This window comes from Camelus ferus, chromosome 5 (assembly GCF_009834535.1).
Source record: "Camelus ferus isolate YT-003-E chromosome 5, BCGSAC_Cfer_1.0, whole genome shotgun sequence".
Taxonomy (NCBI): domain Eukaryota; kingdom Metazoa; phylum Chordata; class Mammalia; order Artiodactyla; family Camelidae; genus Camelus; species Camelus ferus.
The window spans coordinates 51592050-51610188 of record NC_045700.1 but is presented as its reverse complement, the minus strand read 5'-3'; the positions used below and the strand labels follow the sequence as shown (position 1 = coordinate 51610188).

At 36.6% G+C, this 18139-nt stretch overlaps 1 protein-coding gene across 5 annotated transcripts in view; it reads left to right on the top strand.

Moving 5' to 3' along the window:
- The window catches only part of ZNF385B (zinc finger protein 385B), a 367465-nt gene that overhangs the window by 266534 nt on the left and 82792 nt on the right, over positions 1-18139 (top strand). The window contains exon 1 of one of the 5 annotated variants that reach the window (XM_032479852.1): positions 6688-7059. The exons of the other annotated variants lie outside the window; for them this stretch is intronic. The gene's annotated coding sequence lies outside the window, so the exon portion shown is untranslated. Of the gene's footprint in view, positions 1-6687; positions 7060-18139 lie in introns of those variants that run through there. 5 annotated transcript variants of the gene reach the window in all.

Below are 18139 nucleotides of genomic sequence, written 5' to 3'. Positions count from 1 at the left end.
AATGTGTCAAGATGACCAATAAACTATATTTTATGTGTTAGAGGGTGCAAAAATAGGTTAATTTATCCTTATTTTAGGATAAGGCTTTATACCGAGTATATTCTTATCTCTGTCTTGAGAAAGCTCTAGCTAAGAGGGCTGCCATTCTCTCTTACATCAAATCTGCATATCCATCAGTGGGTCTCCTAACATCTGTGGGTTGAGGATCCTTGTGTACCTGGAAATGGAAATGTGTACCTGGAAATGAAAATGTGCACCAACTATTTGGTAGATTGAATAAATACCATGTTTCACACATACCCAGCATACTCTCACCAGATGTATGTCAGCCCTACTGTGAAAATGAGATACAGGCAGACCTCGTTTTATTGCACCTTGCTTTATTGTGATTCACAGATACTGCGCTTTTTTACAAATCAAAGTTGTGGCAACCCTGAGTCGATCAAGCCTGTCGGTGCCATTTTTCCAACAGTGTTTGCTTACTTCATGTTTCTGTGTCACGTTTTGGTAATTCTGACAGTATTTCTAACTTATTCATTATTATTATATTTGTTGTGATGATCTGTGCTCAGTTATCTTTGATGTTACTGCTATAACTCATTTACGGCTCAGGTGATGGTTAGCACTTTTTTTTAGGAATAAAGTATTTTTAATTAAGGTATGTACATTGTTTTCTTAGACTTAATGCTATTGCACATATAATAGACTATAGTAAAAACATAACTTTTATATGTATTGGAAAATCAAAAAATTCATATGACTCACTTTATTGAGATACTTGCTTTATTGTGGTGGTCTGAAACTGAACCTGTAATATCTCTGTGGTATGCCCATACCTTTATTTTAAATGTTACTGACTTCATAATAGTCCTGCACATAATCAATGACTACTAAAGAAAAAATGTGGTAATAATATGTGAGGAGTCCTTCAAACCATTTGGTGCATAAAAAGTATCTTCATACTTGAAAAGGCTGGAGAAGTGTAGTCGTTCATTCATTTCAGCTATGTATTAAATGCCTAGCCTAGGCCTGCCTGGCACAGTCCTAGACAGCTGGGAAGAGAGCACCTAGAATGTAGTTGTTGCTCTCATGGAGATTATATTCTCGTGAGAGGAGGCAATGAACAAGTAAACAAATAAGATGAGATAATTTTAGAGACAGATAAATGGAGGGAGCAAATAAAACAAAACAACGTAATAGAGAGAAGGCCTTGCTGAAGACCTCAGTTGTGTTTCAACTGACCTGAGATATAACTGAAATGGGGAAGAGAGTTCCATGCTGAGGGAACAGCAAAGGCAGGAGTCTTGAGAAAAGAATGAATTTGACATGTTTGGGAAAGTGAATAGAAGTTTAGATCTTGGGGGGATGTGATGGGGGTTAATTGTGTGGTAACTATAGACCATGGTTAGGTGTTTGACTTTACTCAAAGTGCAGTGGGAAACCATTATGCACTAGAGTGACACGATAAGATTTGTACTTTTCAACAGTTTACTTGGCTGTTGTGTGGAGAACCAAGTGTATGGGTGCATAAGTTGTCTCAGAAAGATCTGTTAAGAGCCATTAGCTGTAGTCCAGATAGATGCTGATGGCTTGGACTAGAATGGGACAGTGACATGGAGAAAGATTTGCAATATACGTTGGAGATAGAAACAACAGGACTTGTTAATAGTCTGGGTATAGTTGATGAGCAAAAGGAGGAACCAAGGAATTACATACAGTCAGCGCTCCATTTCCCCGGGTTCCACATCTGCAGATTCAACCATCCACTGATCAAAAACATTCTTTAAAAAAAAACCCAGAATGTTCTAAAAAGCAAAATTTGAATTTGTCCTGAGCTGGCAAATATTTACATAGCATTTACATTGTATTAGGTATTATAAGCAATTTAGAGATGATTTAAAGCTTATGGGAGGATGTGCATAGGTTATGTGAGAGTACTACACCATTTTATATAAAGGACTTGAGCATCCATAGATTTTAGTGTCAGCGCAGGGGTCCCGGAACCCCTGCAGATACCAAAGGATGACTCTCTTTTAAGGTCTTATCAGGGTCCTGCCTTTGCTGTGAAACTGTCTCCAGCCATTCTATCCCTCTTTTGTCTCTCCTTTTGGTACAGCAGTTGTTTTTTGAGCCCAATCAGCTCCAAGTGCTTATGATACATTAGCAAAACAAAGGTCCCTGCTTTTATGGAGGTGATATTCTCTCCTGTACTACTTCTCTATCAGTGCCTGTAATTTACACTAACTTTTATGTACCTTTGTATTAGTCTGTAATCATTTCAGGTATATTATTTTTGTTCGCCAAAGAAACAGTCAACTTCTTAAGGACCAGGAACCCCAGTGGTGTCTGGGTCAGTGTTGGGGTGAGCAAAAAGTAACTGAAGCTGTGTCTTTTTCATAGGCAACTTGTTCAGAGGCTTTTGCTTACTCTAAATAAGTAAAATTGTGAAAATCTAAAATTGCAATTCAGATAATTGGAAAGGCAATCATTTTTCCATTAAAAAAGGGATATTTACTCACTCCAGAGTTAATTTAAAATAACAGACTCCCCTAATGAATGTAATTAAAAGTTTGTTAACAGGTCATTATATATTTGTCAGGGGATGCGGGTAAAAGAACTGAAGCTAGAGTACCAGGGGCCATAGTCAATTTTAAATTAGACAAAATGAAGGCAAAGGAGCTGAAATTTAGAATTATAAGTAAAAAAGACAGTTCTGATTTCTGAAAATTTAAACATACAGACAGCTTACAGAAGACTTCCATTTTCTAAATTTACAACTTATAATAGGCAGTTATAAATTGATTCTTTAACCAGATCATGTTCATTCTGGCAATGAAAATTAATCATTTCAATACACGAGAATATTGGCCTCTGGTTATGGCTCTCTGAATATATCTTAAAATATAAAGAAGAAAACAAAATTCATAGTTTTATGTTTTGCAAGGAAGACTGACCCTTTTCATAAACACTCACAGGATATTGGCTCCTTTTCAAGGCTCCTTATAGTAAGGTTGGCATTGAGATGCTTATTGCTAGTGTGATATTCTGTCTAACACATCTATTCTGTGGGTTAATTAAGCTTTTGAGGACTACCCCAGGAATCCAATGACCATCTATGACTTTGTTTCTATGGAAAGTGCTTCTGAGTTCTAGAATACTAACTTTAAACCCAAAGTTAGGAACACACCCCAATTATTAGGGATCCTTTTAAGCTTGTTTCTGTAATTCTCATAATCTGTATACTCTTTGAAGACCATAGTAATTATCAATGGGAAAGAAAACCTTTAATCAAGTAGTATACAGACGCACAGTTTTTAGGATGAGAATGTAGGTGTTCCCTTTATCTAATTCATTCATTCATTCGACACTCAACATTTATTGAGTGTGTCTCTGGGCAAGGCACTAGACAAACAGTGGTCAATCGATCCTGGTCTCTAACCCAGAAGAGCTGGGGAAGAAGACACATATACCAACAGGATGTCTTAAGTACCGTCAGAGAGATGTAAATGAAATGCATTGCAGGTTCAGAGGAGAGCAGAATACTTTCTTCTGACGAAAGTGGGAAGAATTCCTGGCAGAGATAGCATTTAAAATGCCACTTGAAAATGGAGAGAATTTGAAAGGGGACCGAGAAGGAATGGCATCCCAGGAAGCATGACAACATGAACAAAGTGACAGAACTAAGAATGTATGTATGTACAAGAAACGGGCAGTGCTTCATGCAGTGAACATTTCTAGAGCAACTACTAGGTGTAAGGGACTGCCTAAGGAGCCAGAAACAGAAAGAAAAATAAGATTTGGTTTTTGCCCTTGAGGAATAATTCCATTTAACTTATTTCTTAGAAAATGTGAGTAAGAAAATGGTTTTCAGTTAAGCTTGAGGATGGTGATGGCTGCTGAACTAAGGTATTGGAATTGTATTCTATGGCAGTGGCTTTCGTGATGATGATAATAATGCTTAATATTTACTAAATCCTTCAGTAGTCTTTGCACTTTGAGAGTTTATATGCATTAGTTCCTTGCAGTCTCCTTATGAGATATGATTACTGTTTTATTCCTACTTGTCAGCTGAGAAAGCTGAGGCTTAGCAAGTCAATTAGTTCCTTTAATATTGCCCAGCTGGTAAGTAGCAGAGTAGGGATTTGAACAGGTGTCCTGGATTTCAGAGTCCATAACTCACTAAGGGGAGCCACGGAAGGTATGTAATAGGAAAATGATTGCTTTGAGCTATCCTTCTTAAGAATTCAATTGACTACAGAGGGAATGTAATGATTAAAGGGTTATGCTAGTGAATAGCTAATTAAAATCTAAATGGAGGTGATGTGTAATGAGTATAAAAAGTGGAAGGAGGTAAGAAAAAGGTCATAAAGATAACTAACTTGATTTAGGGGCAAGGAAGAGGGTACAGTCAAATACAGCTTCAAGTTTTAGGGTCTGTAGTGCTTGGGAGACTCAGGGTGCCAGGCAGTGAAACAAAGACCACCAAAGAAGGAACATCTCTTGAGAAGGTAGGGAGAAGCTGGGGTGAGTAGTTTAATTTTGTACAAATTGAAGTCAAGGTGCCAATGAAATACAGGTATGAAGGGGTCCAGCAGGTGGCTGGAAATACAAAAGTTGAGCTTGGAAAAGAGATACAGGATTATATTCTCCCAGTGGTACTATGGTCAAGGAGAACTGATAAAGGACTTCAAAATCATAGTTTTATTAGGCTGGAGAAATCAGAACCAAATCATAGGATTTGTGAAATGAAGGGATAGTTTTAAAAAAGGAAAAAAGGAAGTATAGACCACTCTAAAAGGAGTTAAAAGTTATGAGAAAAGAGAGAGTTGCTGATAGACTGAGGCTAACAGGAATGATGAAAGTCTTCTTTGTTTTCCTAAGAATGGAATGAAGTAAGATGGTGACTAGAAATTGACCCAACATTACAAACTGACTATACTTCAATAAAAAGGAAAAAAAAATGGTGGTGACTGATGGACTAAGATCTTGGAATTGGTGGCACTGCATTAACTCAAGGGCACACATGTTGGGTTAACCGGGTGAGGGATGTCTGGTGCCTCCTTCAGATTCATCCAGACTCTTCCCATCCTTTAGATCACCACTTAAATGCCACCCTTCTGCTAAGCCTTTATCTCGCCCATAGTTTTCCCCATAGAGCTTAAATGTTCCGTATCCCTTTTACCTACTGCTGTCAGTACGTACATGCATGGACCAGTGGTTCTCAAACATCAGTGTGCTTCAAAGCACCTAAAGGGCTGGTTAAGACACAAATTGCTGGGTTTGTGATGGAATCTGGGAATTTGCTTTGTTAACAAGTTCTCAAGTGATGCTGATGCTGCAGGCCTGGGGACCACAGCTTGTATGCTACTGAACTAAACTAAGGACCTATGAGAGGTACAAATAATTTGGAAGCTTTAGGATAGACTAGTGTGCCAGACTAGTCTAGAAAAATATTCCAAGAATCAGGCATGATTTAAGGGCATGCAAAAAAAAAAAAAAAAGAATGGAATATTTTGCCTAGCTCCATGAAAGAAAAATGTCTCAAGGGAAGCATCAACATATCCCTACTGAGCAAAGAGTTTTCTTAAAAGAGGTCAACCATGGGTATAGATTTTTAAAAATCAAATTAAAAATGAAGTGAAAACCACAGTGGTGACTATACTTTTATTTTAATCATGAAGAGCTAAATATTAGATGAGCAAGAAGTGCACAATTGTTATTTGGGGGAAAATAAGGATAGAGCTAGCATACTACGTTCCATTTAGAGTCCTATGTTGTTATTGTTCGTAACAACTGAGACCTGGAGATACGCACCATTTCTAAGAGCTGGTCTTATAATTACCTCTTTGATTGCCACATCTAATTATTCCCTTAGGTTTACCTGTTCCTGATAGTTACCGTGCAAATCCGACTTAAGTAGATGTACCAAATCTCTGCGAGTGGTGGGTGTAATTTGCTCTGCACGTCACTAAAGTGTTGACCATGGTTGGCAAATATGCTAAATTGCACAACCAAAGGTGCAAAATCCATCCTGACATTTGCAAACATCAGTCATTTTGCTTCTTTTGCTAGTCAAACTCCCACTAAGCTAACGCAACAGTATCAGTGACAATCGGCTTAGCGTGAACAAAACAGCCATTTGATCATAGCCACACTATGTAACTTAGATGTATCAGAAGCCTTATTCTGATCACGTGGTCAGGCCACTAAATGGAGAGTGAAGTTAGATATCTGAGTAAATGTATCATTTCAGTTCCAAGCCTACACAACTGCTAATTTCACTATGATGATTCTCTCATATAACTGAAATTAGGTTTTTGAGTTGAAATGCACAAACATCCCTGTTAATGTTATCAACACCAAATTACCTGCTTTAGTCTTTTTGAATTATACGCTGTGAATCTTCATGTAAAACCTAAAAAACCACAGAAAAGAAAACAAATTTTCTAGACCTAATGGTATGCAAATAAATTATTCTGGACTAGCCGAATATAAATAAAGTTCATATTTGAGAACACATTCTTTTTTAAATAAAAAAAAAATTTCAGAGTAAAGTTTTAGTTGCCCACCTGGAAAAGGAAAAAAAAAAATCCCCTTAAGTCTTAAAGGATACCAAAAATTCCAAATTGTTATAGTAAATACAAATTTTTAGAGAATCGATTGCTTTGTTGGAAAGGAGAGGTGTATGTCAGATTATCTGATTTCATTTTTACCATGGCTGAATGGTAGTTTCTGAGTAGCTGGGAGATCCTCAGAAAAATTACAGAAAAGAAAGTAACTTGTCAGTCTTTTAGGATATATTTGGTTCAGTGTCGTCAGAAGGTAGTCTGCCCTCTCCCTGGAATCAAGTTGCAAACACTATCCTCAATAGTAATTAGAGCTAAGCGGCAATTACAGGACGTATGATTTGTTCAGATGCACTGCCTGTCGCCTGTTTCCTAGCACCACATTTCACAGGAGCACCAGGTTGAAATGATGGAATTATTTATCTCTCAATGTAATACCTCGTAGAGTGCTCGAATGCAGAAGTGAACGTGGATTGTAATCTTAAAAACGAAGGTAAGCCTGGCTGACTGATCAGCATTTATACCTCAGGGAACTTTTTCATGAAGTATATGACAAAAATGTAGACCAGCAAAGATCAATTTTAGAAAAAGGAGAAAGTATCAGGATTAGCGCAAATAGAATTTGCTAATTTCTTGACTCCCATGCCCAGTATCACCTGGGTTTTTCTAACTTGTTTTTATTTAAATTCTAATACTGGATCACTTTGCTAAGTATGATAAAGATGTGACAGACTTCCCGTATTTCCTTTGTCTTTATGAAATACAGCTTTTCTTTTGAAGTGTGTCTCACATTTTTACTAAGTGAAAAAAAAATGAGATTCATGTTTAATCCAAGTATACTAGAACTCTTTCTCTCTTTTCTATTCCCTTCAGGAAGTATATTTAAGCAGACAGTACATATACAAGAATTCACATTCAGACTGACAGAATTGTGGCTGATAGCCTGTAATAAAACTGAGTGACGTGGGTGATTTGCACTTTTGTCACATGATTTTTTATGCTAGGCATATTTAAAGTTTTTAATGTTCCATCTAGTTCAGGTCAAAACTCAATGGCTTCATGTTTATTTAGACCCTTGGGCATAGAAATCTCTCTGGAAACCAGGTAAGTTTAGCTGCTCAAGAGGGAGTATTATCTGTTATGAGGATAGATGTATTTTGTATGTATACAGTAGATATTTGTGAAACTCTCATTTTTATTTTGATTTTATCATTTTTGTTCCCCTCATCTAAAAAAACTTGTTTTTCTTTCAATTTTGCCATGTTTGAAACATGAGTAAATATTACTGTTAAGAAAGAGCTTAGAAACTGTTGGCACTAGGAAGTTGTTTTTATCCTGTTGTCCCCAGTGAGATTTCAGGTGGTTTGGGAAATACTGAAAGAACATCATCTTCTTTTATTCCACCTCATTGGTGGATTAGGGGTGTAAACAATGAGGGTTCAGTAGACTCTTGCAAAAAGTGAATAGATCAAAGCAAATGTGCATTATTTTTTCCAAGGTCCTAGAGACTGTAATGTGGGACCTCTTAGCAGATGCTGTTGCTCAGTGTAATTATCACTATTAGGCTAGTACCTGATTTTGGAAGAAATTTTTTTTCTAGCCCTGGGTCCATCATTGGCTTCATTTTGTGTATTTACTTTGTCATGGAATTATTTACCACTCAGCATCATTTTTTTTCATCAGAAAAAAAATGAGATGATCATAAGCCACATAACAGTTTAGAAGTCTACTTAATATAAGTAAAAGCGCCTTGTGCTCCTCAGTGAAAAGTTATAGTATTTGTATAACACAGGACAGTAATGATGAATTTCTGTAAAAGTATGTCATTAAGTTCTATGGTGGATTTAAGTTCTTAACTTGCCCTACTCTGTCATGCCGATGGCAGATACTACCTTGTGAGCACATATAAAAACAATCCCCAGTTGTTGCAACTGACATGATGACTTGAGACAGAACTGAAGATATGACCTTAATTTAATTGTTTTATCTTACCACAGGGACAAACTCTTCCTGATATTAGCAAAATCTTGCTATTAATCTTTTGATTTATAGAAGTAAATATTAAAAATGAAATTAATATGATACAGTTGCAAAAGAAGGCAAATGACAAATTTTATGAGTGCTTTCTAGTTCCCTGGCAGTATTGTGGTGAGAGACAGAGTCAGAGACGAAGAGACGAGAGAGATGGATAGGCACATACACATACAGAGATCAAAAGAGACAGAGACAGAAAGATGCTAGAGACATGAGAAAGTCAAGAGACATGAGAAAGGCAGAAAAGACAAACAGGTGATGGGGTAGAGACTAAGGAGACAGCAGCATAAGAGAGGCAGAGAAGGGGGTGTTAGAGAAAAAAAGAGACACAAGTCAAAGTTTGGAAACAGAGATTGTGCAATTTTGGAACGTTGGATTCTTTTTGCATTTTCTTTAACTGAAAACACACTCTGTCATATTAAATGCATTCAACACCAGGTCCATTTTTATGAATATTTACTTTCCATTTGTGTCCTTTAAAGCAAAGAGAGCTTAAAAGGCTATTTGAAGTTCAGAGGAGACCAAGAGTCAAAATAAATGTCCTTCTAAAAGAAAATATTTCCATTCCTTTGTTGCCTTATAAAGCAGATCATTGAAAAGGAAAATGATGAATGCTGTGATTAAATCCTCTCCTTTCCATGGGGCTCCTTATTAAAAAATCATTATGTCTTTGACTTTTGGTGTTCACTGGGGGAGTGAGGAGGAGTCATCTTGGAAGCCAAAGAGAAATTCCATAGGAAAAAAAAAAAGTGTAAAGGTACAAGAATAAACATGCTACACAGAGACATTTGCAGTGTCATTTGCGATGATGAATCACTTCCAGTGAGGAGAATCCTTGGGCATTCACTGGTGGGCCTTATCTGATGCTGGTTTGCATATCACTAGTGTCCCAGAAGCTGCCTGCATGACTGAAACAAGCAGCATCAATTTCTAGGATGTCAGGACTATGGCAGAGTTCCAAGAAACCAGGCCAAGGATTGGCCATTCTGTTCAGTACCCACTAAAGACTCTCAGGAGTACAAGCATACCCTGGGTCACAATACTCTCCATGTCTCTCGGGATACGGGTGACATCATATTGTCTCCCAGTTGCCCAGCTCCTTTGTTTGAAGGAGTTAGATGCCTAGCTCAATTAGGTTGTTCCTGCTTATACAGTTTTGCTCTGCTCTGCTTCATTCTATGCAGATTTCTGCCATACAATCAAAGATTAAAAAGAAGAAGAAAATCATAGTAGGAGTGAGATGTTAGGAAATTCCAAATAAGGCACATTGGTGCTAATTGTAGTCCAGTATGCAAAAGTCAGCCAAACTTAGCACTCTTCCTTTGCTCTCCAAATCCCCCTCACCCTTTTCCCCTTCCTAATGCCACAGTCTTCCCATTACTCACAACATTTGCTCACCCTACCCCTGACATGGCCAGATTAGTCACTCGTACCAGGTTTCCACTGGGATGGAATGGTGGCTTTCATGCTGCTTACACATAGCCTGGGCTTTCGGTGGGAGCCGTCTCTTTTGCTTCGGGGTGAAAATGGCTTCTTGACTGATAAAGGACCAAGACTGGCCTTGTCTTCAATGGTCACTATAATTATAATACTCCATTAGAATTGTTCCTGAATTCTCTATAGTACATTATAATTATGGTAGCCATGGGGTACACAGGCAAAAAGGGAAAAGGATTTGAGCACAGTTTTTAACTGTTCTCTTTATTCCCAAATTGCATTTTCTAGGATCCAATTCCTTTATTTTTTTCTCAACATGGGTAACAGCTTTTGCATAGCTTTGAAATGTTTGGCTAATATTTAAGCTAAGGAGATCTCTTTTCTGTACCAAAGTGGGAGTAGAGAACACCAGCAGAGCAAATATTAAGTCTGTTTCTTTAAATTGAGCAAACTTCTGGGAGAAAAAGATGTTTTAAAAAGGACCATTAAGTAAATCACTATTCTTTTCTTTCCCCTTCTTCGGTTCTTAAATGTAAAGAGAGTAGACACTGAAGGTAAGAACCGAAATCCTGTGAAACTAGGAGGCAAACACTTTGTGTCCCGAAGCTAGAATTTCTAGCAGCAGCTGAGTGTGTTGACCTCCTGAGTTGTTGTGTGTGGCCCCTTCAGTCTGGCCCTTCCTGTGAGCTGCAGAGGAGAGAGGCCTAAAGACAGAGCTAGAGGCCTCAAGGCCCTGCTGCTTTGATCTGTCCCAATAGGTCAGTAGCCACTGCTTGGGAAAATGTGTCTTTTCTGATAGCATTTTTGTTGCAATTCTGATAGTACTTGAGTATAAGAACCACTGACTGAAATATGTGTGCCTCCTACTATGAAGCTGTTTGAATTAGTTATATGGATCCAGACAGTATGGTTAAAAGCATAGTTGGAATGAGTTTTGTTGTTCTCTTTTTTTTCCCCCATTGGAAATACTAAAACAATGATTTAAAATTAGGTGTTACAATCAATCTTCTGTCACTCTTTAAAATGGGAAGAAACATTGGCTCTTGGCCACACTGACTTTTCTCTTTCATTTAATTTTTTTCCATTATTCACATTAATAAAACCATTAAAATAAAATTCCTCACTTAAAAATGAATACTTCTAAATTTCAACCTAAATATTAAAAAAAGAGTCCAAATATTAATATACTTACATTTTTAAAGAAGATAAAGAATTCAATATATGATTTTTATACATTTTATATTGTACTGACAAATAGTCAAAACAGTGTCTCCAGGCAATGAGCTCTAAATTGATTCTACCATCAGTCAGGTACTATGCCAGATTAAGTTCTCCTAATCCCATTTTTCTCATACAGTATGAAGGGTAGATTCTGAAATTATGTTTATCTCTAAAATTTTATGAAATATAGTTCCTCTAGAAATATTCTACAGTTTAAGAAACATACTTGTTGTCTTTCCTAGGAAAGTTTGTATTTTCAGGAAAGTTTCTGAAATAAGTCATACTGCTATTAGGTCCCTAGCCTGCTATAAAAGGAGAGGAAAGAGTGCCTTTGTTTGTAACCAAAAGAGGCTGCAGACCTCATGAAAGCATCTTGACGCCATAGGCAGGAATCACTGGGCAAATGTAGCTCAGGACCATCTCCCTACGTCTTTTTGCCAGAAAATTTCGTCAGGCTACTGTGACCTCCCAATCCAGTCTCGACCTCAGACAATTTTAGTAAAGCCCTGTCTGGAGATCATTTTGGCTTCTCTAAAGACTTAGTAATTTAGGAACGAAGCACATGACATTCCCTTTTGATAAGTCAGGTGTATTAAAAACTATTTCAAAAACCTTGACAAAGTGTTTGTTGGAACCCTGTCTCCCCTCCTTAGAGTTTCCTTTTTTGCATGCTCATGCTTAATATCGGGTTACAAGTGAAGAAAACTAACAAAGCAAAAATTATTTAGATTTAGCTTAAGGAAGACAATCAGTTCTCAAGACTTTTGTGTGTGTGAACCAATTATCTTCTTAAATTTCGAAATTCTCAGATTTTTCAATGCTGCCTTCAAAAAGAGTTGCAATTAATGAAGTATGTCACATGTTTAATCAAACTATATTTTGTACTGTATAGTAAATAACTCTTACCCATTTTTCAGTATTTAAATATAAGAAACTCAGTGCATGGGCAAAATATTCAGCTATAAATTAACCACCACTGGGCTGTATGTATTCTATTGCCACACATCCAAAAAGCTATCCATTGCTTCATAGTGAAAGATTCATCATTTTGTGTAAAAGCTGGCATATTACTACCAAACCCAAAGGACATTGTGGTTTAATATCTATCATGATGTGGCTTCACTGCTGTTTTTTGATGCAGTACTTCATTATTGCTTATAAACTTCAGCGTGGTATGCAGAATGATTTATTTTTAAAGGCAACATCCTGCCAGGATGCTGCTGCTGTCAGAGCACTTTGGAGGGAACCCTGAGCTGCCCCAAGGGGGATTCAGGCACAAAACTGCCAATTGTTAAGATTTTATAGACTCAGAGTTCTAGATACACATTTTTCTCTTTGGCATCACTGGATTCTATGTCAGTCTCCTCTATCCACTTAATGAAATTCAGTAAGGAACATCAGCATTAAAGGGAACTTTTATTTTCTCACAAATCATTTTGAGCAAAATCAAGCTGGCAGTAGAAAAAAGAACTTGAAAAGACATTTATCCTAAAAATATACAAACTTGACAGTATCCGAAGATGTTCTTCTTATTGGGGAATTTTGCCTACATGTGGCAAAATAGTTTACTAAAATTAATAACATTGAACACATTACTTTTTTAAAATTTCCATTAAACTATAACCTATAGGAAAGTACATATATCATAAGCACATACCTGTGTAACTAGTACTAAGATCAAGTAAAAGAACATCTCTAGCACCCTAGAAGTCCCTCTCATGTTCCTTTCCACCTGCACCCCATCCTACCCTTTTTACAATAATAGTCACAATCCTACCTAACAGCATAGAATAGTTTTGCCTCATTTGGTATGTTAAAGAAATAAATAAATACAGCATGTTGATATGCCCCTTTATTTTAGTTTTTTCTCAATATTACATTTACAAGTTTTATTTGTTGTTTCATGTAATCATATATCATTTTTTCTTATTGCTATATTCCATTATGTGATTGTTCTGTTGTGTGAAGATATCAGAATTATTCTTTCTATGGTTGATGGGTAAATTGGCCAAATTCCAGTTTGGGGCTATTATATGTAGTCTTGCTATGCACATTCTAGTATGTATCATTCTGTTAAGTGTATATTTAGACGTGGAATTGCTGAGTCATTAAGTATGTATATATTCAGTTTTAGTAGACATTGCTAAATAGTTTTTCAATGTAGTTGTAACAAGTTACACTTCAAATAAAAGTTCTAGTTGTTCCATATCTTTGTCAGCACTTGTTAATCTGTTTTTCTTCGCTGTAACCATTCTTGTGGGTATGTAGCAATATCTCATTGTAGTTTTAATTTGCATATCCCTGATGACTAATGAAGTTGGGTGCTTGTTCATGTGTTTACAGGCCATTTTACTTTTGTGAGGTGTTCATTCAAGTCTTTTGCCCACTTTTCCTATTGTGTTATTTTTTTCTTATTGATCTATAGGAGTTTTTTATTCTAGATTCAAGTCCTTTATCAAAAATATGTATATATATAGTGAATATCATCTCACACTCTGTGGATGGTCTTTTCATTCCCTTCATTGTGTCTTATTCTTTCATTCTTATTCTTAATAAAGTATATTTATCAATCTTTTCTTTTTTGATTAGCACCTTTTGTTTCCTATTTAAGAAATCTTTGCTTACTCCAAGGTCACAAAGATGTTCTGCTTTTCTCTTTGTTGTTTACCTTCTAACCTCAAAACACTAAGAATTCCTGGGTGCCTAACAAAGTTTTAAATTTTAATACATTCCATTTTTCTATGATTTTTGTTTATGCAGTTCCCTTCACCATTCTCCCATACCCACCTCACAAAATACTAAACATTCCTCAAGGCTTAAGAGATAGCTCATTTATGGAGACATTTATGAATCTATCTCCTAACCAGATGTAATCTCTTTCTCTCTTAAACCTCAGTGACATTTTGTTGATAATATAGACCACTGACATATCCTGCCTTTTAGACATACTGATGGATTTAGCTATTTATGCTCTCCAGGGATATGGCATAGTGTCAGAGGGGTAGGAATAGTTCATAACTGCAGTAACTGACGCTTAATGAACACGTGCTGTGTGTCAGGCACATAGTTCTTGTATAGAAAAATCTCAAGTCCTATAATGCAGATACTCTTATTTTCCCCAGTCTATAGAAAGAAAGTAGAGGTAAAAAAAGTAAAATCAGTTGTCTGCGATCATATAAGAAGAAAGTAGTGGACCTGAAAGTCATCATTTTCCTCCTGAATTGGGGCTTTTAATGTGTATAGAACAGCATTGCCTGTAGCATCATGTTTATCCCAGAGTGAAAAGAAAAAGGAACGATACCTTCTCAAATTGGGAGTAGAAATTATATCTGCCTAGACACTCACAGTTCTCATTAGTATATTAAAAGCTCCAAGATGTTTTGCAGAAAAGAATCATTTTAAACTTTGTTGAAGTCAGCATTTTCTATATGTATTTGATGACAGAATCTTTTTCACATAACAGCTTTACAAATAGCCTACTTTTTAGAATGATGGCATGGGCTTTAGAGTCAAATAAACGGGAGTTTGGACCCAGGCCCTACCATATACTAAATGATCTTAATCTCTCTAAGGCTTACCTTTCTCAACTGTACAATGGAGATAATAATACAAACCTCACAGAGTTGTATTATAATTTAATAAAATAAAGGACACAAATCACTTAGCACAGTACATGGCATAGAACAGACTCTCCTTACATGGTAGTTGTTATTATTTTCTTATCTTCTCTTAGTAAGTAAAATAAATTCTGTCTGATTCAATTCATAATCCATGTGACTGTCAGCACTGTGCCTTGTACAACTGGTCCCCCATAAGTATTTACTGAATTAAATAATACTATTATATAGGAAGGTTATTTTTAGATAAATACATTCTTATAGAGCATTGAAAAATCTTATTTCAGTATTACTACTTCATTAAGCTCAAATGAAAGTTTCAAGTAATTCCCAGATGCAAAGGAGATCCAACATTCTAAGTCTCTTAGTTTGATGGTAAAATGTTTCTATCTACAGCTAGAGAATGTGTCTACATAACTGAGGTTTTTTCAGGTATCCAGTGTGGTTACCATAGCATAGTAGTGAAAAGCAGAATTCAGAAGTGAAATTGCCTAGGTTTGAATCCTGGCTTCTCCACATATAAACTATTAATTGCATTCTTATGGGACATGGACGTGTGGTATTTCCACGGTGAGAGTGATGACTGTTAGATCTTTGGAGTATGCGTATTTGTTCATGTGTGTTTAATTTTAGTACCGGGAGTTTAATAAATATATACACATCAAGTGATATAAAAAGCCTTATTTCCAAGCAAGGTGGAGCCCTATTATGACTTGATTTATTATGACATATTCAAGATTATATCCTATGCTTTGAAGCAGAAATACATGTAGGAGGTATCTTATGTAATATTGCCAAATAGTACAAAAGACAAAGGTTGGCTCTGTCCCATGAGGATAGCAATGTAATGGGAACATTATACCACCCTTTGTGTTGAAATAGCTGCTTATTATATTTTCAGTCTTTTTTTTCCCTCAGTGAGTCCTTGAGCTTTAGAGAAATTAAACACCCTCTTGCAGGCTGCAATGCATTTTGGCCAAATTTCTGTTTTTATCTCCCACTGGCTCTCAGGCATCCCGAGGTGAAGAGAAATGTTTCCCAGCAGCAGCAGCCAAATCTGAATAAGGTGACAGAGGGATCAAAGCCCAAAGTAACCTGTGCAAAAAATGCAGTTTATTCCCACTCATTTGCCACTTGCAAGAATGCCCTTTGAAGCAATCGGTTTCAGAGACACAATATTAAAAAGCAGGTTTTAAAAGCGAAAACAGCAAGGTTGAGGTGAGGGAATTGATGAAAGCATAGTTTATATTTATTCAGAAGATCTACTAGTACTTTAAAACAATCTGTGTTTAACATGGCAAATTGTCTGTCATTAAAATGCTAATGAAATGGTAAACAGCTGCTAAGTTTTTTATGCTAATGAATGGTGGCAGCTAAGTAGTTCTCAAGCCTTGTCTTTATTAGCATAGAGATTTGATTGGGTAAGGGGGATCATTGTGCATTCTGACCTTTGTTGATGGAGCAATCTGTTTGTCATGTTCCATGCTGCATTCTGTTTGATTCGAGTTTTGTTAGTACAAAGTGACTCTTTCCAGGCTCTCAGGGGCCATGTGCTACTGTGCTATCAAAGCCACCATTGTGGGCTTAGAGAAAGAATTTTGCTTCACTTTGGGAGACCTACAATGGCAAAATAATTATACATTTGTTCATCAGGCATGTTAAAAAACAAAATTCAACTGAGTAAATTTTAAAGATCTAATTGGCTTTATTGAACAATTCATGAATCAGGCAGCATCCCATCTAGTGAGTAGAGGGGAGCTCAAAAGGGAAGCTCTACAGAAAGGGAGGATTTTTAAAGGCAATACAAGAAAGTCATAAACAAAAAGCATTATTTCAGGCTTAGGTAACCTACCCGTAGGGGTAGTCTCTGTGGCAGACTACTTCCTCTTCATTTGGGGGACTGAGAGAGCCCATGTGGCCAACCGCCTCATTGGTGCTGACCAGAACATTCGACACTGACGGGTTAGGATTACATTGCTGGGGGAGATGGTAACTGCAGTTAGGTTAGGTATTAGCACAAGTAACTCCATTTTAGGCCTTTTGTTTCTTTTTTAACAAGCAGCTTTAAGTAGAATAATTCTGTATACTTTTATGCTTTAGACCTTTAACAATTATCATAACTGTAAATAGTAAAAGGCCGTTGGTCTAATGTAAGAAATACCTGTTTTTCAATTTAGCCAAGATTTTAAAAGAAAGTTTTTAAAATAAATATTTTAGTAAATGCCCCTGCAACATTTGACATATTGATATAATACATCATCTTGGATCTGCAAGCTCTGAAGTCAGCAATAAATGTAATGTTACCTCGTTAGAAGAATAATGTGTAATTAAATGCAGGGTGGTTATGTGGATGCCAGGCTGAGATCAGAGTATTTACTTTGGCATCAGAAAAAAAATTTACTGTTTGACCTATACCTTTGGTTGATTCACTTTTTACTGAGCCCTACTCCATATTCCCTAATGGATGGGCTGGCCTCAGGACTTGTCATTACGGATAAATGCTTCAGATGCCCTTCACTTTTTTTCTGTTTTTAGGATCAATGTAAACGAGGTATGACAGTCCATTCAATACGGTTGCCAATAATGTTCTGGAATATGATGCAGAGTTTTTTAAAGAAATTCATTACTCAAAAAAATGTATCATTGAAATAAAAATTGTAATTATTCCAGGACACTGTGAAAGAACATTGGAGCATTTTCCCAAGCTGTTCACTTCTCCTAAAGCCAGCAGGGGGATTTTAGCCATATAATTATTTGTGGTCTTATATAGGCATGCCAGGAGAAATCGGAACCCTTGTCCACTGCGAGTGGTAACATAAAATGGTTCAGCCATTTTGGAAAATAGTCTGGAAGTTCTCAAAAGGTTAAGGCATACAACTACTATATGACCCAACAATCGCCAGTTCCACTCTTAGGTATACACCTAAGAGAACTGAAAACATATCACCACACAAAAACTTAGAAACACATGTTCACAGCAGCATTATTCATAATAGCCAAAAAGTGGAAACAACCCAAATGCCCATCAACTGATGAATAAATAAGCAAAAGTGGTACATCTATAATGGAATATTATTCGGCCTTAAGAAGGGATGAAATTCTGATAGATGCTGAAACATGGATGAACCTTGAAAACATTATGCCAAATAAAAAAAGACAGTCCCAAAAGACCTCATATTGCATGATTTCATTTCAATGAAATGTCCAGAGTAGACAGATCTGTAGAGACAGAAAGTAGATTTGCGATTGCCAAGAGCTGGAGGT